The sequence below is a fragment of the Onychostoma macrolepis genome, chromosome 06 (genome assembly GCF_012432095.1).
Source record: "Onychostoma macrolepis isolate SWU-2019 chromosome 06, ASM1243209v1, whole genome shotgun sequence".
NCBI classification, from domain to species: domain Eukaryota; kingdom Metazoa; phylum Chordata; class Actinopteri; order Cypriniformes; family Cyprinidae; genus Onychostoma; species Onychostoma macrolepis.
In genome coordinates, this window is record NC_081160.1 from 3,458,728 (window position 1) to 3,485,017 (window position 26,290).

At 37.1% G+C, this 26,290-nt stretch overlaps 1 protein-coding gene across 15 annotated transcripts in view; it reads left to right on the plus strand.

Moving 5' to 3' along the window:
• Nucleotides 1-26,290, plus strand: part of ptprfa (protein tyrosine phosphatase receptor type Fa) — a 272,540-nt gene that overhangs the window by 50,923 nt on the left and 195,327 nt on the right. Inside the window, exon 1 of one of the 15 annotated variants that reach the window (XM_058780173.1) lies at nucleotides 8,618-8,825. The exons of the other annotated variants lie outside the window; for them this stretch is intronic. The gene's annotated coding sequence lies outside the window, so the exon portion shown is untranslated. Of the gene's footprint in view, nucleotides 1-8,617; nucleotides 8,826-26,290 lie in introns of those variants that run through there. 15 annotated transcript variants of the gene reach the window in all.

Below are 26,290 nucleotides of genomic sequence, written 5' to 3' on the forward strand. Positions count from 1 at the left end.
AAACAATATTTTTAACTTTGAATTTTGGCATTCTCTTTTTCTTCTGGACCTCTGAAGGAAAAACTGTAAGCATCTTAAATAAACAGAAGGTCAAAGTTGCTAGAGGATTTGACATGTTTTCTTTAGCATGTAACATTTAAGCATGGCATATAAACAGCAATCAAACATGCATTTTGCGTTTAAGCGTGATGACATTTAAAGGTTCTAAGAGTTGATCCCAAACCGGTTATCACGGCACTTCCACTGATGTGCACTCTCATAAAAGAAGAATGCATTGTTATTTTGTGAGGCACAGATGCCAGAGGTGGGCAGGCTGGGATCGCTCATCCAAGACAAGTGTCATGTGACTGAATGTGTGACAGAGCACAGACAGCACACCGGATGACCAGTAGCCCAGTAATTACCCCTGTGTGTGCCGGGAGAGAGAGTATGTAATTAGGACAAGATAAATCTTAATGCATTGTGTGTCGGCTAATGGCACTTCCTCTCCGTGCTCTGCATGGGCATAAATCAAGCGAATCTGTTGCTCTGTCACAGTGGGGTGTGTTGTCCTTCACATTGATTAACATTATGAATTCATGCCACTGTGTCTGTCTGCTACAGCCTCTGGCCCTGGGGAGCGGAGCGGTATATCAGAACAGATGTGAACTCACCCCGCTGTCACCCTATATCTTGCTGAGACAAGATCCTCTTTGTTTATGTCACCGAGGGCCTGTGTTTTTACATTCTGTGATTTAAACTAAAATTTCTTGTAGTTGAATGCTATGGAAATGTCTGTGTGTGTGTTCGACATCCCCTTTGCTTTCATTTTTCAAGTCATGGTGTAAATAAATTATTTCTCTGACAATCATATTTTTGCAAGCTAGCCTCCCTGAGCATTAGTAAATATGACTGTGTGGTAGAAATGAATGTGTTCGTTGACATATTGAGCACAGCTCTTCTTGTTGTATGATCGTACAAACAATAATCAATCAATTCATGAAATGAATATCTGCTAGCATCTGTTTCTGATACTGATGTTCTTGTAATATTGTGTTAGGCTAAAAAACAATGGCATTATTTTGGGTGAAATAATTAAAATGTACTTTTGCAAGTTTTTGCACTTAAGTGCAAGTACGTTTCACACTTAGAATTAAGTAAAATCTACTTAACTAAGTTATGTAAAATGCACATAGTTTTTGATTCTACTCAATTTATCAAAGCAGTTGTTTATGTTAAATTCTATTTTAGATGTGCATTTGTAGTTTTACTACGAAAACCATGGTTGATTTTTGTAAGGGTTGAGATGTCCACATGTTTTTTTGTTGGAATTATAGAGGTTGTGTCATCTATAGCAAAAAGGTGGCCAAAAAGATTAAATGGATAGCTCACCCAAAAATGAAAATTCTGTCATCATCACTCAAGTAGTTCCAAACCTGCATGAATTTCTTTGTTCTGCCAATCACAAAATAAGATATTTTGAAGAAAGTTTGTAACCAGGCTATTTTGGGGCACCATTGACTTCCATAGTAGGAAAAAAAGTCAATGGTGCCCCAGAATTTTTAATTAGGTAAACAGCAAAAAAAAAAAAAAAATTCTCCAGTGCATGGAGCCGGAATAAACAGTTTGTTTCAGTTAGTTTTTTTATTTTATTTAAATTTTTTTATATACAGTGGGGCAAAAAAGTATTTAGTCAGCCACCAATTGTGCAAGTTCTCCCACTTAAAAAGATGAGAGAGGCCTGTAATTTTCATCATAGGTATACCTCAACTATGAGAGACAAAATGAGAAAAAGAAATCCAGAAAATCACATTGTAGGATTTTTAAAGAATTAATTGGTAAATTCCTCGGTAAAATAAGTATTTGGTCACCTACAAACAAGCAAGATTTCTGGCTCTCACAGACCTGTAACAACTTCTTTAAGAGGCTCCTCCGTCCTCCACTCGTTACCTGTATTAATGTCATCTGTTTGAACTCGTTATCAGTATAAAAGACACCTGTCCACAACCTCAAACAGTCCAACTCCAAACTCCACCATGGCCAAGACCAAAGAGCTGTCAAAGGACACCAGAAACAAAATTGTAGACCTGCACCAGGCTGGGAAGACTGAATCTGCAACAGGTAAGCAGCTTGGTGTGAAGAAATCAACTGTGGGAGCAATTATTAGAAAATGGAAGACATACAAGACCACTGATAATCTCCCTCGATCTGGGGCTCCACGAAGATCTCACCCGTGGGGTCAAAATGATCACAAGAACTGTGAGCAAAAATCCCAGAACCACACGGGGACCTAGTGAATGACCTGCAGAGAGCTGGGACCAAAGTAACAAAGGCCTCAAATCCTGCAGTGCCAGACGTGTCCCCCTGCTGAAGCCAGTACATGTCCGGCCCGTCTGAAGTTTGCTAGAGAGCATTTGGATGATCCAGAAGAGGATTGGGAGAATGTCAGATGAAACCAAAATAGAACTTTTGGTAAAAACTCAACTTGTCGTGTTTGGAGGAGAAAGAATGCTGAGTTGCATCCAAAGAACACCATACCTACTGTGAAGCATGGGGTGGAAACATCATGCTTTGGGGCTGTTTTTCTGCAAAGGGACCAGGACGACTGATCCGTTTAAATGAAAGAATGAATGGGGCCATGTATCGTGAGATTTTGGTGAAAACCTCCTTCCATCAGCAAGGGCATTGAAGATGAAAGCGTGGCTGGGTCTTTCAGCATGACAATGATCCCAAACACACCGCCTGGGCAGCGAAGGAGTGGCTTCGTAAGAAGCATTTCAAGGTCCTGGGTGGCCTAGCCAGTCTCAGATCTCAACCCCATCGAAAATCTTTGGAGGAGTTGAAAGTCCGTGTTGCCCAGCGACAGCCCCAAAACATTACTGCTCTAGAGGAGATCTGCATGGAGGAATGGGCCAAAATACCAACAGTGTGTGAAAACCTTGTGAAGACTTACAGAAAACGTTTGACCTCTGTCATTGCCAACAAAGGGTATATAACAAAGTATTGAGATGAAATTTTGTTATTGACCAAATACTTATTTTCTACCATAATTTGCTAATAAATTCTTCAAAAATCCTACAATGTGATTTTCTGGATTTTTTTTTTTTCTCATTTTGTCTCTCATAGTTGAGGTATACCTATGATGAAAATTACAGGCCTCTCTCATCTTTTTAAGTGGGAGAACTTGCACAATTGGTGGCTGACTAAATACTTTTTTGCCCCACTGTATCTAATATATCTAATAACACAAAATAACAATTTTTCCTACCTTTGTTGCATTCAATGATTGTTACGTCCTAGAAAAGCAGAGAAAAAAGTTATGTAATATTGCAAGTGTCAGTAAACACAATTTTCGCGCAGCCCCAGAGGATGTTTGGCTGACCGTTTTTGTTGATGAATTTGGCAGTTTGATGTGACGCCAATTTAGACAACCAGATTACTCACTGGTTTGGGTCATTCTCATGAATGCAATCCTTCTCAGCATGAGGATTACAGAGAAGACACTCGCGGATCAAGAGAATGAAACAGCATTAATTTTCTAATTCGAAAAAGAGTCTGTCAGCATTTAGCAAGCATGAAAACCGCTGGATTATAGCCAGAGACTTTGCTCCACTGCAGAAATGCCATCACAGGACTTGCATGTGTGAGATTTCGTGGCTTGTTCATCTGCTGTGATTCATTGCCACATTATTCCAAGCAAGACTTGCTTACATGCACATTACATGACATGAGACCCACATTACCAATTAGAAAGCTAATTAACCAACATTAAAGTAGCTTTACGAGTCTGATGTACTGGAAGGAAATTCTTATATCACCATTTTCCAGTTCATGGCAAACATGCTTGAATAAAAAGAGGCAGCTGTAGCTCAGTTGCCTCATTTTTTTCCCAAGGATTTGCACACTTTGAATCTCACTTGGATAACAGCAGGTGCTATTGTCCTCTCAGATGACGGTCCTTTAGATTGAAAGCTACGGCTAGACTGAAGATGAGAGCAGTGTCACAAACATCCTCCTTGAGCTCATGTGGGCTTGTGTGAGGTTTGAAGTGAAACTTGAACCAAGGCATTTGTAGAATTTTGTGACACAATGACAATACTATTCAAAAGCCAAGAATCATGGCTTCAGTTTCAGTTTGTGAATTATGTTATTTTTGCCTATTCTCATTGCCTGTATGAATGTGTGTTTGTGTGTGTGTGTGTGTGTGTGTGTGTGTGTGTGTGTGTTTGTGTTTGCGTGCACGTTTTTGTGACAAATGAGGACATAAATTTGTATAATGACAAGGGTATGACAGGTATTACAAGGAGAAGGTGACTTTTCAGGACATTACCCAATGTCCCCACTTTTCAAAACGCTTATAAATTACACAGAATGGAGTGTATTGAAAATCTGAAATAGCAGAATGTTTCCTGTAAGGGGTAGGGTTAGGTTTAGGGTTGGTGTAGGGCAATAGCACATACAGTTTGTACAGTATAAAAACCATTACGCCTATGGGATGTCCCAACTTTTCACAAAAACAAACGTGTGTGTTTGTGATTCAATGCACTGCCTCAAGACTGTGTAGAGTGTCTCATTTCATAGATTGATTTTTCTTTCAAGTTCATTACACTAGCCACTAGGGCTGGGTTTTAACACAAATTTCACAATTCGATTCGATTCTCATTCACAAGCTTGCGATTCGATTTGATTCGATTCAATTCAATATCGATTATTTTGGATATATATCAGGTACAGTACATGCCGAATTTTCTCAAGGAAAAAAAATAATGCTGTAAAATATACATGAGAGTCAGTTGGTATTACATTACTAAAGGTTAAAATTGACTGATTTGTTAAAATTACACTTAATGAAGTTTTTAAAATAATAAAGTTACAACTAGTTTACATAATATTTCCACTTCAGTTAGTTTTTTTGAAATATAAACATAATGGTGGCAGTCATAAAAGCTTGATGATTTATTCAAACATAAATTAAACATTGAAGAACAGTAAATTAATATGTTATATGATGCATATATTTAGCAAAATGCCCCTCTCTACAGTTTATTTTTCTTTATTTTTTATTTTATCTGACTAATGCGTTTTTAATCACCGAATATGTTTTTTTGAGGTAAATGTGACGTTACGTGACATTGTTTACAAGCCGTTATAATATTGATGTTTTTGCGCGGCTGAAACACTGATTGAGCGATTACATGAGACAAGATACGGACTGTAAAGTTATACTCTTTCTTTTAACTTACCTTCGGATGTTTAGTCATGTTTATTTTATGCTGAAACTGGTATTAATGTGGAGGAGATGATCGGTTCACATACGTTATGCGCTGCCGCGTCTATTGAACTGAGGCGCTACAGCGATCTGTCACTCCACATTAAACAGCGCCAAAATGGCATTTATTGTTTGAATACTGCAATACAATGGACAGAATTTGAAATCTGAGACTTTGTTTCATATTAAAAGTACCAAAGCACAATGCTTATTGCGATATATTGGATGGGAAGTGCCCTTCAACGTTCGTTCCATTAACTGAAAACAGACTAGACGATTCTTGGGATTTAAGAATCGATATCGTTCGTAAAAATGAAAACACACACATGCACAGAGGGTCCAGAATTAATGTTTTGCCACACCTGCTAATAATGCTGGGTAAAAATAGATACATGTATCATGTAGTTAAATGTAACTTTTTTAATTAAATTGAAATCTGTGTTTATTTCTGTTTTTGGCAGCAAATAGCAGACAATTTTTTATCACTTGCAGCCAGGGCTTGAAACCGAAAAAAAAAGTAAATCGGTTCACTCCGAGCAGAATCGATATTTTAACGTTTCCGTTCCTGCCTTCCTCTCTATTATTACCGTTCCAAAACCAGTTTGAGTAGAAAAAATAACGGTTCATAACGTTATTTTTTTAAACTGTCTTTTCCTATAATAATAATAATAATAATAATAATAAAGTACAGTGTTTTCTTTACACAAAAAGAAAAATAAAGGGAAAAAAACAAAACAGGAAGAGATGGTATCTTAACCCGCTGTGCTTAGTCACAGCCAATACAGCATCATCTTTTCTAGATTTGCCTAAATGTAGGCTACTAAACAAAAGAAAAAATCTATTGATGCTTTAAAGACATTAAAGTATTTTTTAAAGATATTTAAAAATGTTTGCTGCATTGTTAAATAAACGCTACTTGTATAAAATTGCATTTTGAGGAGAAAAAACAGCGGGAACGGACTGCGAAAGGGTGTGCACGGATTATGAATTTGTGGGTACGGATTCAAAAAACGAAGGTACGGTTTACAAAATCTGATCGCACGGATTGGAAATTCGTGGGTACGGTTTATTAATTCGTGGACACGATTTGTTAAACTGAGGGAACAGTTTAAGAATTCATGAGTACGGTTTATAAACTGAGGGGATGAATTGCAAAACCGTCACCACAGATTGTTTATTTTTCTCCTACCGGTAACGGGCTCCGTACTACTGCGACTTACCTATGATGAGTTCACAGCTGAGCGCGGGCATTTCACTCGCTGGATGAGTCAGCGTCACATTTGCATAGTCCGTACTATTTGAATTCCTGATTGGTTGACAGCAAATTTCAAGTATTAAATGGAATGATAAAATAACGTTATTAACCGGTTAATGGCCATTTCAAATTTTCGATTCTGTTCGGAACTATAAAATTTGATTTTCGTTTCTGTTTCTGTTCCAGTCAAAATTTTGCTTGTTCGCAAAATTTCGTCAGAGCCCTGCTAACAGCATCATATACTGTACTGTCTGTCAGTGAATTGCAACCTCTTATGAAAACAATGCAAAATAAATAAATACAAAAATTTCACTTGCTGATTTTGTGAACGTCGCAATATGAATTACAGGCCTCAAAAATGGAAAATAAAATAAATCAGCTTCACAGTAGTCAATTTGAATAACTATAATTATTTAATAGAATCAAATCACTTTGGTGAGATAGCAAAAGTCAAAAAAATATTTTAAAAAAATATTACCGGCTGACTCAATAAAGCCAGATTTTACATGCATTTGGCGCTTGGTGAGTGTTCATTTTGGATGTGCACACACAGATTCAGCCACATTCTCATTGCTCATTGTACTGAATGCTGTGAACGGTGGGTGGCAGCTGGTAAAAATGGATTAACGCTTTATCTTTATTTAGTAACATTTCATTCAGATGATATGTCCTTTTTATTTGAAAAAAAAATAAAAATTTACCCCAGGAACTGTGCTTCAATGAAAACCGAATCTTTGCTTTTGAGAGTGATACAGTCTTATTTTTCCGTAGGTCATTTTTTTCCTCTGGCATTAGCTTTCCTGCTTTGAAGAGCCCTTCCATCAACCAGAAGTTTAATGAAAAATGATACATCTATAATTTAATTCTGCCTCATTTTTCTTAGTCAAAACACATTAATTAATAGTCCGAGCAGTTTATCTAGAATACCCAGCAGTCCTGTTCAGGAGTAATTGGTTTCTGTAGGGAAACACACATGTTTGACAGGTGGTTCAGGGGTTTGAATGCTAGAGCTGTGAGATGCAAACTCAATATCCTGCCGTTCTGCATTATTTAGAAATCTTAAGTGGTCTAGTAGTGAGCTTTTGATTTGATTGAGCTTTTGAGCAGTTATGTGAATAAAAAAATACTCTTTAATACTTCTCACTATTATTTCAAGTGTGATTGGTGCACACACACACACACACACACACACACGCACATATTTGCAATCACACTGACATGGTAACTAGCTGCCGGGACCAACTATTCTTTAATTGCATTAATATAAAACAAAGTTTCTTAGTGTTCATTATGTGCATTGCAATATATGTTATATTTTTGTCATTGTAAAAATGATGCCACATTATTCGGTAACTACGGCAAGATCTGTTTCTGCAGAAGAACAGCTAGTGAGCTCAATTGGAAAGCTGTGGAGTTGTTGAGGTTTTGAGTAATGACTCTGAATGTGCAATCTAGCATCTATTTGCTTTCCCACAAAAGCATTTTACAGATGTTTAACCAATATACTGAATCAGAATAAAAGGAAATGCATTCCTTTATACACATTAGTGGATAAATTTACCTGGCTGGGATTTCATTTTCACCACTTCTTTTTAATCATGAATCTATTTGTGCCAATGTTTAAGCATATCTTTGTAAAGCTTGTATGTTTTTCTAAGTCTGTTTTCCAAGTCTGTTTTTTTAGGATTTGCTTTAAGCCACAAATTGTGTTACATTTTACATCCTGTTGGTTTTATTAGCTTTATCTTTACGACAGCTCGCAGGTCAGACAAACAACTCCGGCTGTGTTCAGAATCAGTCAGCATGTTCTACTTAAAGAGTTCTTTATCTCAACAACAGCTTTTCTGCCAGCCAGTCAGTCTGTCTACCTACTTTATAAAAAACAAGCCAGCCTGTTTCAATGTCCCTCCTGCCCTCAGTTACCTGTTGGTCTGCTGCCAGGTGGGAACAGGAGGGGCCACCCCGTTTACCTGTGCAAAATCAAACAATAGCCCACCTTTCTGATTGGCCAGGGAGACAAAGCCCCTCCCTCAGCCTCTGTTGTAATTCAACACCTGACAGATTTTGCTTGTGCCTGAATTAGTCTTGTTCACACAGTCTCAGAAACCGTGCGTCTGTCCCCGGAGACACTGTCCCAGCTAAGAGCTCAGATAGAGTAACGCCGCCTGCGCTGTGCCTGATATATGGATTAGCCACTTGCTGTACACTTGCAGTTGCCTTCCTCTTCAGGACTTGGGTTTGGATCCACTAGTTTTCCAGGTTTTTGTTGAAGGATTTCCTAAACTCTAATCAGATTTCCTTTGGATGGTTTACTTCACATGGGTAAGTGGTGCACATGCATTGGATTTTTGCTAGTAGTGGTAGTGTACATGATCTTCTTGGCTAAACCTTGGTATTTCATAATAATATTCCATCATTTGCACTTAAATGAGGGTCTTATTAGTGGTGCGGTCTCTCTCATCTCCTCTGTGCACCTTCTTTTGCTGTTGTACAGAAACATACTGGGGGCTTAGGAGAAACCATTAGCAGTATCACAGCTGTCCTGTGGCGACTGATTTTCTCAGTCTTACATGTAAATCTCTCTGTTCATTCTACTTGAGCATAATGTTCACCTCAGACGCTGCTTTTTCTGAGGGCGTTATGTAAGACTTTTTTAATTAGTCTGGTTGAATGTATAATTTAGATTGAATTATGGGGATATTGTAAAACTTTCCTGGAAATGTTTTACAGAGTGTGTGTGAACTAGTGCAGTTTGTGATGTACAAAAATTATGAACTGCTTCTATTTTACAAGCTATTTCTTGAATTTGATAAACAGAATTTTTATTTAAATACAAATTTACTGCAATAAAGCTGATTTGATGGTTTAAGAAAAATACCCATGAGCATCTTGAGTTTCCAATGGAAAAAAAGAAAAAAATTCACATGATCAATGTCATAAATGTATTTGATTAGTGACATAGAAATTGATTAACTTATGTCATAACTTATCTTTAACTTTTAAATGAGCGGTGCCAACACATGTACATAACCAATCCTTGTTTGACAGAAGCTAACCCGCAGGCTTGTTTGTTGTTGTCACCTAGGCTACAATTGCACGTTTTCATTTGTGCAAGACCTGGAATAAGTCATTTGGATAAATGTATGTTCGACTACAGTATAACAATCAAGAACACTACAGGATAAGAGGTGAAAGGCGAAACCAAAAATGCAAAACAAATGCACTATGAAACCAAAAATGAAAAACGATTTTCTGGTCAAATAAACTTTAACGGGTAAACTGTTAACGCGTGAAACTCATCTTATGGGCAGGTAGTTTGAGACCCCTTCTTTAAAGTGAATTTTACTTATATATGTAACGAAACTGGACCAAATAGATTGTGCTGGGGAACTTTGCCTCTGCCGTGATTGAATGGTGCTATCAAAAGTGTCTTTTTGGAGAGAAGTCAGCGGGAACTAGGCTGTCTGTCTCACTTTGTTCAGTGGGGAAGGCAGTCTTGTCCCCAGGGAGTGATTCTATTTCACACAGAGAGGCTTACGTCTTTCAAGCATACCATTGTCTCGTCTAATCCCACAGTCCTGCCCTGCTGCAATGCCATCCATTCAGTCACCGCCAGCGTATCACTCTCTCTCTCCCTCGCTTGCTTCCTCACTTTTTGCTCTTTCTCAGTGGCTTGCATGTTGCTACATGGACCACCAACAGGCTTCTCTCGTTCATAATAACAGAGAAGGAGGCATTCAAGAGAGATGGGACATCGGTCCAGAGAGGCAGTTTGTGGCTTTGTTTAGTCCGAAGATGGAACAATACAAGCAGTAGTTAGAGATCTTGACCCCGCTGGCCTTTTGAACACAATCTGTGACCTCTCTCGTCCCTCCAGTGGTTCAGCTGTCGCAGATGAGTTGTGCGTTTTACGACTGTAAGCTCAGCCCATTCAGGTCTTTGTGTATAGGGGGATGTTCATCATGTCCCGTATCAGTCGGGTCGGCATTGCAGAAGTTAGAATAGGGGGTTTATCGCTAATGCAGTGTTGTTTGCTGTGTGGATCTTTGTTGTTTGGCCTGTTACAGTGCTGTTGCCTGATTATTGTTGTGATTTGCTCTGTTTTTTGTGTTGCTGTGGCTGTGCGGTTCAAGTATTTGGTAGCTGTTGATTTCAAACCCCAAATAATGGCAGCATTTTACCCTTTACTCTTAAAGGGACAGTGGACTTTAATTTAGTTTAATTTTTTTTTAACTTTTTATTTATAAATCCATACAGTGAAAGTTAATGGACTGTAGTGTTTTTTATTCATTTAATTCACTGTACTGTACTGTACACTTTATTAAATCCTTATAAATCTAGTTTTGATCTAGTAGGCTTTTCCATCCACAGGCTACTATAAGATTGTAAATGTATTTTCTTGCAGCTGAAATACATTTTTAAATATATTTTGGCATATGAAAGTTAAACTTTACTTTGCCTCACTGTCTATATTTACATGCAACCAAATAATCCATTTGTAATCAGATTGACAGCTCAATCGGACTGAAAAGCCTTCATGTAAACACATTATTTGATCCAACTGAGCTCGATCCGAAATAAATTTTGAGCGGATTGAAAGGGGTGGTTTATTCCTTTTCTAATTTGATTGAGAGCCCATGTAAATGCTTGATCGGATTGAAATCCGAAACTAAAATGACTGCACATGTGCAATGTCCAACATAGGCTCATTGGAAATATGTGTATATACATTTCTGCAAAAATGAAAAAAAAAAAAACTTACCTACAGTATATGTACGAATCACTGCAGTTTCCATTTGAAATGAACACTAGAGGCAATAAAACTCAGACAACTTTTATTCCTTTTCACACAAAGTACGATGTATAGGTACAGAGTATTGATTTATAAAGGCTAATTTCACACAATTGCTTGCAGAACATTATGTTATGACTTCAAAACAATTTTAACATGCTGCGAGATTTAAAAACTGATACTTTTGAACATTGTCGTCACATATACAGCTTCATATGCAAAAGATTTCTAATTCAGTAGGTTTGCTCGGTAACTCACGCAATACGGCGTTGCGCTTGAGAGATGAAGAGCTCCAGTTCGAACCCTGTGAAACTACGGTTCAACAAAACAGCTCAAATCCACAGAAGGAAGTTAAAATAGCACGGCTGTTTTTATATCACTTTTGCATTTTTTGACACTATCTGGTAGGTTTAGGATTGCGTTTGTTGTAGGGGATATTACCAACACGATAGAGCATTAACCTTTAGTGACACTCCCTGGATTTTTTAATTCTGAACAGACGCAATACGTACCTCAAGCAGTGTAATAAAAATGCAGGAATACGTACCTGTACCAACGTATTAAAAACGTGCCACGGTCACGTATTGAACCTGTGTTTTAGCCCCACTTTCTGGACATTTCACTTTGAAACGGCCATGAACATGCAATAAGGTACGTAATAACGGTGTTGCATAAATGTATTTAGAGGCACGTATTTCCAATGAGCCTGGGTTTGCAATGACTAGAAATAGCGTAGACGTATGGCGCGCGGATCGAGTTGTTCTTCCTTTTGATTAAAGTTTTGTATAAATGCGTGTCCTGTCATTATGAAACTCTCCTTTCACTCTGCAACTGTGAATTGGAGCAGGACAATGTTCCACCAGTCCTTGTTTCGGGTTGTCATCCACAGACCGAGGGGCATTTTTACTGCGTGATAAATATACACAGCATGGCACAGCGGTTTATATGTACAGGTGCATCTCAATAAATTAGAATGTTGTGGAAAAGTTCATTTCAGTAATTCAACTCAAATTGTGAAACTCGTGTATTAAATAAATTCAATGCACACAGACTGAAGTAGTTTAAGTCTTTGGTTCTTTTAATTGTGATGATTTTGGCTTACATTTAACAAAAACCCACCAATTCACTATCTCAACAAATTAGAATACTTCATAAGACCAATAAAAAAAAAAACATTTTTAGTGATTTGTTGGTCTTCTGGAAAGTATGTTCATTTACTGTATATGTACTCAATACTTGGTAGGGGCTCCTTTTGCTTTAATTACTGCCTCAATTCGGGCAAAGTGATCAGTTTGTGGCACTGCTGAGGTGGTATGGAAGCCCAGGTTTCTTTGACAGTGGCCTTCAGCTGAGCTCATCTGCATTTTTTGGTCTCTTGTTTCTCATTTTCCTCTTGACAATACCCCATAGATTCTCTATGGGGTTCAGGTCTGGTGAGTTTGCTGTGCCAGTCAAGCACACCGACACCATGGTCATTTAACCAACTTTTGGTGCTTTTGGCAGTGTGGGCAGGTGTCAAATCCTGCTGGAAAATGAAATCAGCATCTTTAAAAAGCTGGTCAGCAGAAGGAAGCATGAAGTGCTCCAAAATTTCTTGGTAAACGGGTGCAGTGACTTTGGTTTTCAAAAAACACAATGGACCAACACCAGCAGATGACATTGCACCCCAAATCATCACAGACTGTGGAAACTTAACACTGGACTTCAAGCAACTTGGGCTATGAGCTTCTCCACCCTTCCTCCAGACTCTAGGACCTTGGTTTCCAAATGAAATACAAAACTTGCTCTCATCTGAAAAGAGGACTTTGGACCACTGGGCAACAGTCCAGTTCTTCTTCTCCTTAGCCCAGGTAAGACGCCTCTGACGTTGTCTGTGGTTCAGGAGTGGCTTAACAAGAGGAATACGACAACTGTAGCCAAATTCCTCGACACGTCTGTGTGTGGTGGCTCTTGATGTCTTGACCCCAGCCTCAGTCCATTCCTTGTGAAGTTCACCCAAATTCTTGAATCGATTTTGCTTGACAATCCTCATAAGGCTGCGGTTCTCTCGGTTGGTTGTGCATCTTTTTCTTCCACATTTTTCCTTCCACTCAACTTTCTGTTAACATGCTTGGATACAGCACTCTGTGAACAGCCAGCTTCTTTGGCAATGAATGTTTGTGGCTTACCCTCCTTGTGAAGGGTGTCAATGATTGTCTTCTGGACAACTGTCAGATCAGCAGTCTTCCCCATGATTGTGTAGCCTAGTGAACCAAACTGAGAGACCATTTTGAAGGCTCAGGAAACCTTTGCAGGTGTTTTGAGTTGATTAGCTGATTGGCATGTCACCATATTCTAATTTGTTGAGATAATGAATTATTTAGTTTTTGTTAAATGTGAGCCAAAATCATCACAATTAAACAAACCAAAGACTTAAACTTCTTCAGTCTGTGTGAACTGAATTTATTTAATACACGAGTTTCACAATTTGAGTTGAATTACTGAAATAAACTTTTTTAAATGAATAAATTAACTAATTTATTGAGATGCACCTGTATATGTTTATTTGTTTTGAACAGCAGAATTAATATTTATCCATTTCTGGATAAATATTAATTCTGCTGTTCAAAATAAATAAAGAATGGGTGTAGGAGAGTAGATTTTATGTGCAAAAAGTGGGAAACTCTATATTTGTACAGTGTGTGCATGTCAAAAAAAAATCAATTCCAATTTGAAGCTTGTGACATATAAATGAGCACATAAACCTGATCACTTTATTTAGCGTTCATGTAAACACTACATTCAGATTTATACCTCGGAATGAGTCCGACTGAAACAAAAATTGTGCGTGTAAACATAGCCAGTGTTACACACACACACACAAATATTGTTTTAACCATAAAGTCGTTGTTTTCAGCAAATCATCTTCATTCAGCTGATTCAAAGGACCCTTGATGCTTCAATTTTGCTGTTTCGATCGATATCTACAACCATTACAGTGATCTGAAGAACCTATAAACATCAACAGTGTTTTAATCTACAAAGAACCTTAAAGCAACTCAACCCTGTAAAAGGATTTGGCTAAAGGTTCTTTACTAAACCAAAAGCTCTGCAAAAGTTTTACTTTTCACTGTTCAAGACACTTGACCTCAGATTGCACCAGGATTCTTTTGGATAAGAAATTGTCTGATAAATGAAGAATAGCGTATTGTTTCATGAATACCTCCCCTTTTTGTCATTGGAGGATGGACACATAACAGATACAGAGTCCAGGGGGTTTCCTCTGAACGTTTCATCTCACTTGGATGTGAATGAAACCACTGTCAGCAGTGGTGACAGTAATTTGTTTGGCTTATAAAGACTCCATTTGCTGTTTATTGCTCTCTTTGATGGAGAATTCAAAGTCCCTCCATCATGAACCTCTGAAGAGGAGTTCAAAATAAACCCAGTTTAATTAGCATTTGAATTTCTGTCCATTGTGATTTACAGTGCCATCCACTGAAACTGCCTCTCTGCCTGTTATTTCTGTTATCACGGCCTGCTGTAGACACCCGAGCGAAAGGCGCCAAGCGTTTAACAGCATTATTCTGGGCTGCTATTTTCAGTTTGTTGCTTTAAAAGTGGTGATACAATCTTGAAAATCAACCATCTCTCCTTCCTTTGAAAACTTCAAAAGCAGATGTGTGAATCTGCAAACTTTGATCTTCTTTGACCTGAGAACTTTGATTGGTGAGCAGCTCTGTACTTTTCCCCCTTATGAAATAGGATACATCTGTAGTAATTACAGAGCTCGCAGAGCTGTAGCCTTATTCCTCAAACATTCAGATTAACCCTGAGTATTAAACTTTTTCAATTAATTCAGCTTGAAAAGCTTAATGTACAGACTTTGTAGATAATTTCAGCATTAGCTCTATTTTTGGCTTTTCAACATTTTTATGCTGGGGTGGATGACACATGATGCATTTTCAGAAAAAAAGGTACAAAAGCTTTCACTGGGGTGGTACATCCTCAGAAGGTATGAAGTCTGTATTGGTACCTTCAAGGTACATATTAATAACTGTAGTGTACATATTAGTATCTAAAAGGTACAAAATCTTTTGTACCTTTATTTTCTGACAATGTGTGTACAAACAATTTCAATATTAAGATTTTAGGTTAGATTTATATGAATGTTTAAGAGAAAAGGTATATTTTATGTCTTGTAAATGGTTACTAAGTTTTTCTACCCTTTTCAATAATCTTTTACCTTTCACCTACAACACGAATTCTGGAAATATTGGGCAGTTTTTTAAATTTGAATAAAATGAAAACTAAAAGACTTTCAAATCACATGAGCCAATATTTTATTCACAATAGAACATAAAGAACATAACAAATGTTTAAACTGAGAAATTTTACACTTTTATCCACTAAATGAGCTAATTTCAAATTTGATTCCGCTACAGGTCTCAAAAAGTTGGCACGGGGCAACAAAGGGCTGAAAAAGCAAGAAATTTTGAAAATGTTCAGCTGGGAGAACATCTAGCAACTAATTAAGTTAATTGACATCAGGTCTGTAACATGATTAGCTATAAAAGGGATGTCTTAGAGGCAGAGTCTCTCAGAAGTAAAGATGGGCAGAGGCTCTCCAATCTGTGAAAGAGTGCATAAAAGATTGTGAAAATTTCCATATTAATTGTGTCTAGGCAAGGCATTCCTCCTGGAACTAACGTGGGTTTGGCGGGTGTTTATTTCATACTCTGTCACAGCTTATTTAATGAATCAAATATACATTGTATTTAATGTGTAAGGTACATGTACAACAAACTGGTAATGTCATAGTGGTATCGTGTACTGTAAACGAATCTATACCTGTGGAACCGTCAGCACACGCGGTGTTCGTCTAATAAAGATCTTCATAGCTAGCAAACCATAACCTTTGCAGATGTTTTCAACTGACTGTTGATCCAGAGCCACGTCTTCAGCGCTCTTGATGTTACAACTCTGAGTGAGAACCGCTTCAGACGACTCAGCGCGTGCGGCAGGGAACTGAACGAATCATTCAAACTGATTCGCGAACCGATTCATTGGTCTGCCAACTGGTTTGATCAAGCCTTGAATAGAATTGACTCAAAAGAATGAATCATTCGCGAACGGGCATCGCTCATTGCCCAGAAAAAGTAAATGGCGCTTGGAATAAATTGAAGGATTTTTAACTTGTATGCATTAAGATAAAGTAACGAGAGGGCGTCGCCCACAGTAACGAAGTAAAAGTACCGTTTTTCACTAAAATGTACTCGAGTAAGAGTAAAAGTACCCATTTTTAAATATACTCTAAAAGTATTAGTTACCCAAAAAATTTACTCAAGTAAATGTAACGAAGTAAATGTAACTCGTTACTACCCACCTCTGTTTGTGGCTTACCCTCCTTGTGAAGGGTGTCAATGATTGTCTTCTGGACAACTGTCAGATCAGCAGTCTTCCCCATGATTGTGTAGCCTAGTGAACCAAACTGAGAGACCATTTTGAAGGCTCAGGAAACCTTTGCAGGTGTTTTGAGTTGATTAGCTGATTGGCATGTCACCATATTCTAATTTGTTGAGATAATGAATTATTTAGTTTTTGTTAAATGTGAGCCAAAATCATCACAATTAAACAAACCAAAGACTTAAACTTCTTCAGTCTGTGTGAACTGAATTTATTTAATACACGAGTTTCACAATTTGAGTTGAATTACTGAAATAAACTTTTTAAATGAATAAATTAACTAATTTATTGAGATGCACCTGTATATGTTTATTTGTTTTGAACAGCAGAATTAATATTTATCCATTTCTGGATAAATAGTAATTCTGCTGTTCAAAATAAATAAAGAATGGGTGTAGGAGAGTAGATTTTATGTGCAAAAGTGGGAAACTCTATATTTGTACAGTGTGTGCATGTCAAAAAAAATCAATTCCAATTTGAAGCTTGTGACATATAAATGAGCACATAAACCTGATCACTTTATTTAGCGTTCATGTAAACACTACATTCAGATTTATACCTCGGAATGAGTCCGACTGAAACAAAAATTGTGCGTGTAAACATAGCCAGTGTTACACACACACACACACACACATATTGTTTTAACCATAAAGTCGTTGTTTTCAGCAAATCATCTTCATTCAGCTGATTCAAAGGACCCTTGATGCTTCAATTTTGCTGTTTCGATCGATATCTACAACCATTACAGTGATCTGAAGAACCTATAAACATCAACAGTGTTTTAATCTACAAAGAACCTTAAAGCAACTCAACCCTGTAAAAGGGTTTGGCTAAAGGTTCTTTACTAAACCAAAAGCTCTGCAAAAGTTTTACTTTTCACTGTTCAAGACACTTGACCTCAGATTGCACCAGGATTCTTTTGGATAAGAAATTGTCTGATAAATGAAGAATAGCGTATTGTTTCATGAATACCTCCCCTTTTTGTCATTGGAGGATGGACACATAACAGATACAGAGTCCAGGGGGTTTCCTCTGAACGTTTCATCTCACTTGGATGTGAATGAAACCACTGTCAGCAGTGGTGACAGTAATTTGTTTGGCTTATAAAGACTCCATTTGCTGTTTATTGCTCTCTTTGATGGAGAATTCAAAGTCCCTCCATCATGAACCTCTGAAGAGGAGTTCAAAATAAACCCAGTTTAATTAGCATTTGAATTTCTGTCCATTGTGATTTACAGTGCCATCCACTGAAACTGCCTCTCTGCCTGTTATTTCTGTTATCACGGCCTGCTGTAGACACCCGAGCGAAAGGCGCCAAGCGTTTAACAGCATTATTCTGGGCTGCTATTTTCAGTTTGTTGCTTTAAAAGTGGTGATACAATCTTGAAAATCAACCATCTCTCCTTCCTTTGAAAACTTCAAAAGCAGATGTGTGAATCTGCAAACTTTGATCTTCTTTGACCTGAGAACTTTGATTGGTGAGCAGCTCTGTACTTTTCCCCCTTATGAAATAGGATACATCTGTAGTAATTACAGAGCTCGCAGAGCTGTAGCCTTATTCCTCAAACATTCAGATTAACCCTGAGTATTAAACTTTTTCAATTAATTCAGCTTGAAAAGCTTAATGTACAGACTTTGTAGATAATTTCAGCATTAGCTCTATTTTTGGCTTTTCAACATTTTTATGCTGGGGTTGATGACACATGATGCATTTTCAGAAAAAAAGGTACAAAAGCTTTCACTGGGGTGGTACATCCTCAGAAGGTATGAAGTCTGTATTGGTACCTTCAAGGTACATATTAATAACTGTAGTGTACATATTAGTATCTAAAAGGTACAAAATCTTTTGTACCTTTATTTTCTGACAATGTGTGTACAAACAATTTCAATATTAAGATTTTAGGTTAGATTTATATGAATGTTTAAGAGAAAAGGTATATTTTATGTCTTGTAAATGGTTACTAAGTTTTTCTACCCTTTTCAATAATCTTTTACCTTTCACCTACAACACGAATTCTGGAAATATTGGGCAGTTTTTTAAATTTGAATAAAATGAAAACTAAAAGACTTTCAAATCACATGAGCCAATATTTTATTCACAATAGAACATAAAGAACATAACAAATGTTTAAACTGAGAAATTTTACACTTTTATCCACTAAATGAGCTAATTTCAAATTTGATTCCCGCTACAGGTCTCAAAAAAGTTGGCACGGGGGCAACAAAGGGCTGAAAAAGCAAGAAATTTTGAAAATGTTCAGCTGGGAGAACATCTAGTAACTAATTAAGTTAATTGACATTAGGTCTGTAACATGATTAGCAATAAAAAGGGTTGTCTTAGAGAGGCAGAGTCTCTCAGAAGTAAAGATGGGCAGAGGCTCTCCAATCTGTGAAAGAGTGCATAAAAAGATTGTGAAATATTTTAAAAACAACGTTCCTCAACGTCAAATTGCAAAGGCTTTGCAAACCTCGTCATCTACAGTGCATAACATCATCAAAAGATTCAGAGAAACTGGAGAATTCTTTGTGCGTCAGAGACAAGGCTGAAGACCTTTGTTGGATGCCCGTGGTCTTCGGGCCCTCAGACGACACCGCATCACTCATCGGCATGATTCTGTCATTGACATTACTAAATGTGCCCAGGAATACTTCCAGAAACCACTGTCGGTAAACACAATCTGCCGTGCCATCTGCAGATGCCAACTAAAGCTCTCATGCAAAAAGGAAGCCATATGTGAACATGGTTCAGAAGCACCGTCGTGTCCTGTGGGCCAAGGCTCATTTAAAATGGACTGTTTCAAAGTGGAAAAGTGTTCTATGGTCAGATGAGTCCAAATTTGACATTCTTGTTGGAAATCACAGATGCTGTGTCCTCTGGGCTAAAGAGGAGGGAGAACTTCCAGCATGTTATCAGTGTTCAGTTCAAAAGCCAGCATCTCTGATGGTATGGGGGTGCATAAGTGTATACGGTATGGGCAGCTTGCATGTTTTTGAAGGCACTATGAATGCTGAAAGGTATATAAAGGTTTAAGAAGCAACATATGCTCCCCTCCAGACGATGTCTATTTCAGGGAAGGCCTTGTGTATTTCAGCAGGACAATGCAAAACCACATCATGGTTTTGCACCACAGCATGGCTTCGTAGTAGAAGAGTCCGGGTGCTGAATTGGCCTGCCTGCAGTCCAGATCTTTCATTTATAGATAACATTTGGCGCATCATTAAAGGAAAATATGTCAAAGACGACCATGAACTCTTCAGCAGTTGAAAACCTCAGGCAAGAATGGGACCAAATTCCAACACCAAAACTCCAGAAACTCATAACCTCAATGCCCTGACATCTTCAAACTGTTTTGAAAAGAAGAGGAGAAGCTACACCATGGTAAACATGCCCCCGTCCCAACTATTTTGAGACCTGTAGTAGGCATCAAATTTGAAATGAGCTCATTTTGTGCATAAAATTGTAAAATTTCTCAGTTTAAACATTTGTTGTGTTATCTATATTCTATTGTGAATAAAATATTGGCTCATGTGATTTGAAAGTCTTTTAGTTTTCATTTTATTCAAATTTAAAAAACGTCCCAACATTTCCGGAATTCGGATTGTATATGGTATATATAACACAGTATATATTGTCCTGCAATGTGTCCTGCATTTACAAAAGTACTAAAAGTCCCAATTAATATGACATCATAAAAGTTGCATGCATATACTTCATCCAAAGTCAATTTAATTAAAATAAAATGATAATATGCATGCAACCTTTATGATGTCACATTAATTGGGACTTTTAGTACTTTTGTAAATGCAGGACACGTCAGCTTTCTGTAAGCATTTCATGTAAACTACCTACTCAGATTTAAGATTTACTGTATGTAAATCTCTCATTGATTTGCATTGATAGAATGCTCAGCATTCAAAATGTGATGGCGTAGTCATAATGTTTGCATACTGAATTCTGATTGGAGTTCTGTGTGTGTAATAAAACGCAATTGGTCTTATACTCTACCATTCTTGTTTCTTTTCAACCATCTAGTTTACATTGCAAAGATGATGTTGCATTATGTATTCTCGGGAGTGTCATGACAACAGCAAAGCTGCTCTAATGTGCCATTTAATTCCCAAAGACTATAACCTAAACTTACATAAAACTAAAACAATAGTCTTTGGGAACCTTACAAGCACTGCCTTTTCCTTGTGGAAATGCAAATGTAGTTTTGCAATATAAAGAAGCACAAATACTCTTTGCAAGCATTTCTAAATGTTATGCAGTTTTATGTTTTCCTAAACTTTTATTGTATACTGTGTCACAGATGTCTGGCGTCTGCGCCGGAGAACCCGAGGGACTCTTGATTCCTGCTGTGTGTGTGTGTGTGTGTGTCTGACACAAGTCTGCACTCGTCCTTGAGTATCTTCGGAAAGGATTCTGACAGTAGCGTTGCTTAGAGACCGTCTCTGTGTGTTCTCCGCTCACTATGAAGCCAAAACTCGAGGATTAGAGGACAAGAAAGGTGTATGAATGCCATTTGTAGACAATAGGAAACCCAGTCAGTGAATCTTTAAAACTTTGTACAATTAAATGTACAGCATAATGGCTAAAGGTGCTTTGGTTTTACAACAGGTGTCCCACTGAACTGAAAGCTCTTTTCTCCTCATGGAAGGTGTCATTCATATCCATGTCACAGCACCTTTTGTGTTACATGACCTTTTTTGACACACCCTGCAACCGCGCAAAATTAGCACTGGATTTAACCTGTTTGCGAAAGATTCTCAGCTGTTGTCGCAGAAAGTGACCGTGGAAGGATCTACAGCTTGTTTTCCACCTCTAGCTTTGTTTGCACGAACGACCGGCTGGACATACAGAGCAGCGTGTCATTCATTAGCCGGTCATGTTCTACATTTACAGGCTTGTCTGTATCCGTCAAAAGCACTTGAGGAAATAATACGATTCTTATCCATATTCATTCTCTGACTCATCCGCCACTGGCTGACCACCAGTACATGCAAATCAGTCATTTCAGATAAGGCCTTTTTCTTTCCGTCATTAGATATCTTCCTAGCCACTGGTGGACCCCTGCGTCTCCCTCACGTACACACACCAGATATATACGCAAAGTGGTGGATTCAGATTAAACGTTGTCTCTCTCCAGTGGGCCACATGCTGGGACTATCTCCCCACTGCTTTCCTCATCAACACACAGAGCTGAATAACAGCATCTCTGACTGCTTCCCTCCTGCTTTTAATGAATACACAACTGTGTGGAAAACATGTGAAACAGTATTTGTCCACCGTGGAATTATCAATGTATTTTATGCTCTTACATATATTGTTTCACACAGTTTGAGCCCCATAATCATATATTCTGAGTAGGAATATAGCACTGCAAAAATGCTCTTCTAAATTTTACTTTGGTTTGAAATATCTAAACAGCTTTAAAACAAGATTTACGCTATAAGCAAAACTGCAATTAGTAGGAAAAAGTTTGTCAAGGAAACAAGACGAAGAATATATCTGTCAAGGAAAATATTCTTATGCAGTTTGTCTTCTCGTGTACATTTATCTTGTTCTAGCGATGCTTAGATTTTTTACTGCAAAAAAGATAAATAATATCTAACCTCTGTAAAACCAGATTTAAATGAGAAGCAATGCTGCATAAGATATTCAGATGCTTGTTTTAAGCCATCAAACCTACAATTAGTGGAAAAAAAGTCAGTCAAGGAAACAAGACAAGGAAAATATGTCAAAGAAAATATTCTAATGAAATTTTACTTCTCATGTACATTTATTTTGTTCTAATGATGCTTAGATTTGTTTTTACCGCAAAAATCTAAACAGCTTTAAAACGAGATTTACCTGATAAACAAAACTGCACAAGATTAATATTCTTGTTTTATGCCTTCAAACCTAAAATTAGTTGGAAAAAGTCTGTCAAGGAAAACAAGACTTGGAAAAAACATCTGTCAAGGAAAATTTTCTTATACAATTTTAATTGTAAATTTATCTTTATCTTCCGATGATGTTTAATTTTTTTACTGCGAAAAAAGATAAATATACTGATTAAGAATATAATTTAAAGTATGAAGATTATCTATATCTAAACAAGATTATCTTTATCTAATGCTTTGCATTGATATGTGAAAGTGTGATGTTAAAGCTGCCGTTTACAAGGAAGTGAAACTACTCCTTATGTGGTTATATAACTGAAAAGTGTCTAAATGTTTTCTGATATACAACATGATTTTTCACATTTTGTTATTATAGTTAAAAATGGCACATTTATTCCCATGTTTATGTGAGAAAATCAAGGGAAATATTTATTTAATATTTGGATCGTAGATGTTACGAATGATTGGGTTTACACCTGAATCCTTCAATTAGTTCTGCTGATACAGTGACAGATAACAAAGCCTTTATTCATGCCATAATCCTCTTTCTCTGTTTTTGAAATGGAAAAGTGAGAGGAACCCAAACAGACACATATCACTGGGAAATAATGAACGTGTGTCCCTGCAAAAGGTCGGATTATTCAAATCATAGCCATACGCAGCCCGTCTGTTTTGACTCCATGAGTCTGATTCATCTCAGGTGTCAGATTAGTTCTGGAGGATTTGATATTTTCTGCACGTTTAATACAATTCCAGACACTGTGATTTTTGAAATCTTTTTTCAGTGTTATCGATCGGGATGTTGATGTCGGAACCAGATCCGTAATCGAATGAATGATACAGTTAGTGATCAATACTGTCAGACCGAAAACACGCTGCAGGAGTGTTTGAAGGACGGATCCTGTGGAGACACCGCCAAGGGCTTCTCATGGAAAGTAGACCAGGGTTTATCTGTCTGGTGCCATTGATTAACCACTCAAATGACCGTTACATGTTTTCAAATACTGTATGATATACAAGAGCGTTTTAATAGAGGTAGAACACAGAGATACCATAGATGTGTGGTTGCAATCTGATGTGTTTCCTTAACACTTAAGAAAGAAAAATCACAAATGAGAACTCTTTAATATATCAGTTATTTTTCCTAGACAGCAGTTTGATAAAATAGAGGGTAAATGGAGAGTTATGCTTAACCCTGAGAATAGTCATAAAAAAAAAAAATTTTTGAAACTGAACAGTTTATTGAACCATTAGAAAAAATATAAAAGAATATATATATATATATATATATATATATATATATATATAAATATCATAGCTTGTAATGTAAATCACTGAGGTCTTTATAACATTATAGCTGATTACTTACATACATTATAGAAATATCAGTTGTCTTTTTATATAACCCAATAATATGGCTTGGTTAAAGGTTGCTTCAGTTCAGTAACTGTTCATTTTGAAATATTACTAACAATATAAAAGTTATTACATTTACTTCATAAAAATCAGTACAGCACAGCAAAAAGACACAGGAAGCACAAAGCTTTTTTACAGTTATACAAAAAGGCATTATACTTACTAAAAAAGCATGAACTATCAATCAGACAACAGAAGGCATGTAGTAGATTGTGTGCGACTGTTTTTTCAGCAATGTTTTGATCATGCTGATTATTTAAAGGCCTTCATATATCAAATATGATACCATAGACTTCATAGGGTTAAGCCTCTAGCTTCTCAGATGTTTTTCTTGTGAAATGCATCTGAATCTCAAGTAACTTCTCATCTGCGAAGTCTGCAATTAAAATTGAGAGATCTCAGTATGAAATCAAACATTTTCTTTTTTTCAAGCACATACATTTTCCCACATGCTGCTCTCGATATGGGCTCATCTCTCACAGTTGTCTCCACATATATGATGCTGCTGTGTCCTGCCCACAGCCTCCTGTCGTTCATCTTCTGAATGACCCATCCAGATGGATGAGCTCAGCTCCATCTCTGTTTCTCCTTACGCTACACTAACTCACAGGGATTAGAGCTGCATTCCCACATCCCTCGTCAGCCATGTTGAGAGGCTCATCAGCATGCTATCGATCCACTCCTCCTCCTCTCTGGGATAATCCGCTCTCTGAATGGACCAACTGGGTCTGACAGAGACAACCAACAGGCTGGGAGGAGCCGTCGTCTCTAACAGAGTCCGTTACAGGATTTGTCTATCCTGAAACACTGCAGTCTGGATTTGCCACCCCTGATGAATCAGCAGCATAGTTGGTTTCCATAGTTTGGATGCTGGTTCTCTTGTTCCTTAACTAGCTTTACCAGACTTCACTCGAAAGATCATGCTTGTTTGATAAGCTTCAAGTGAATATTCTTTCAGAATAGTCATTCTTGAGTAACTTTTCTGGCTGTATTTAGACTCATTCTGTAATATCTTACATATTTATGAGGTAAGCCAGTAAGCAACCACATAGAAATGTGCTAAAACAATACACCATAGCAAACTCTCACCGAACTGTACTACCATTTTTTGTTGGTTTTTGTCATTTGACGAAAGAAGGTCCTTAAAACACAGTCAATTTTATGTCACATTTTTTGTCTAAAATGGCACCTTTTTTACAACATTTTAGTTGAAAAGAACATATGAGCACAAGATTTTCTATTACTCATATGTCTTTTAGTGCATTGCTATGGAAAAACATATTCACAACCTAGTTCAGGTTGCATTTGCATCATTTTGTACAGATATAAGTATATTAGGTCCTTGTTGTGTATATATCTGATTAAAGTCATATGTACGGTATAAGATGAATTTGGTTAAGTTATATATAGCAAGCGCTAAGCTATAAAACACTTCATCAGTGTTCATTTGCATCAATCCACAACATTATTGACTATGACTTGAACAGTTTGAGATTGTCATATCTTTTTTCTTCTTTCTTCAAAAGCACCGTTAGTACCTTGTAAATATCTTGCTGTTATTTATTTATCATCATTGTCATCATTTTGTGAATGTTGTTTTAATTCAAATCACATCTTCATCTCGTCTCCTCATCTCGTTATCATTGAAATCAAAGAAACCCTTTGTTAATGAAGCACTTTAGTTTGCCACTGTTCATTTGCGTCAGTCCCTGACATTGATTATGATTGGATAATTTGAGACAGTCACATTTTTTGTAGATTAGTATTTTTTTTTATCTCACAGGTTTGTGAACGGTGTTTTAATTACATTTTTTAACTCTTCGGAGTCTTGGGCTATTTTGGCGTTTTTGAGTACTTTTTTATTTTTTTATTTTGCTACATAAACAAATTTATACCATACCAATGTTTGGTATCATTTTTTTCAGCACAACATCACCTATATGAACAAACAATTAGTTTTTCACTTTGATGTACTGTATCAAGATACTGGACCCAAAATCACACAAAAAATACAAAATCCGAATAGAAAAATTATAGTTTTTTTACTACAAAAAACACAAACATGCTCAATGAAGCATTTTAAAAGGTTTAAAATGTAAACACAAGTTGTAAGTGTCACCATATACAGGTACAATTCAGATATAATCAAGCTATATACAAAAAATATGATTTAAAAACGCAGGTGTAGCCATAGGCTTTTTTTTTCTTTTAGCTTTGCCACTTTTAAAACAGTTCATGCACAAAATTATAC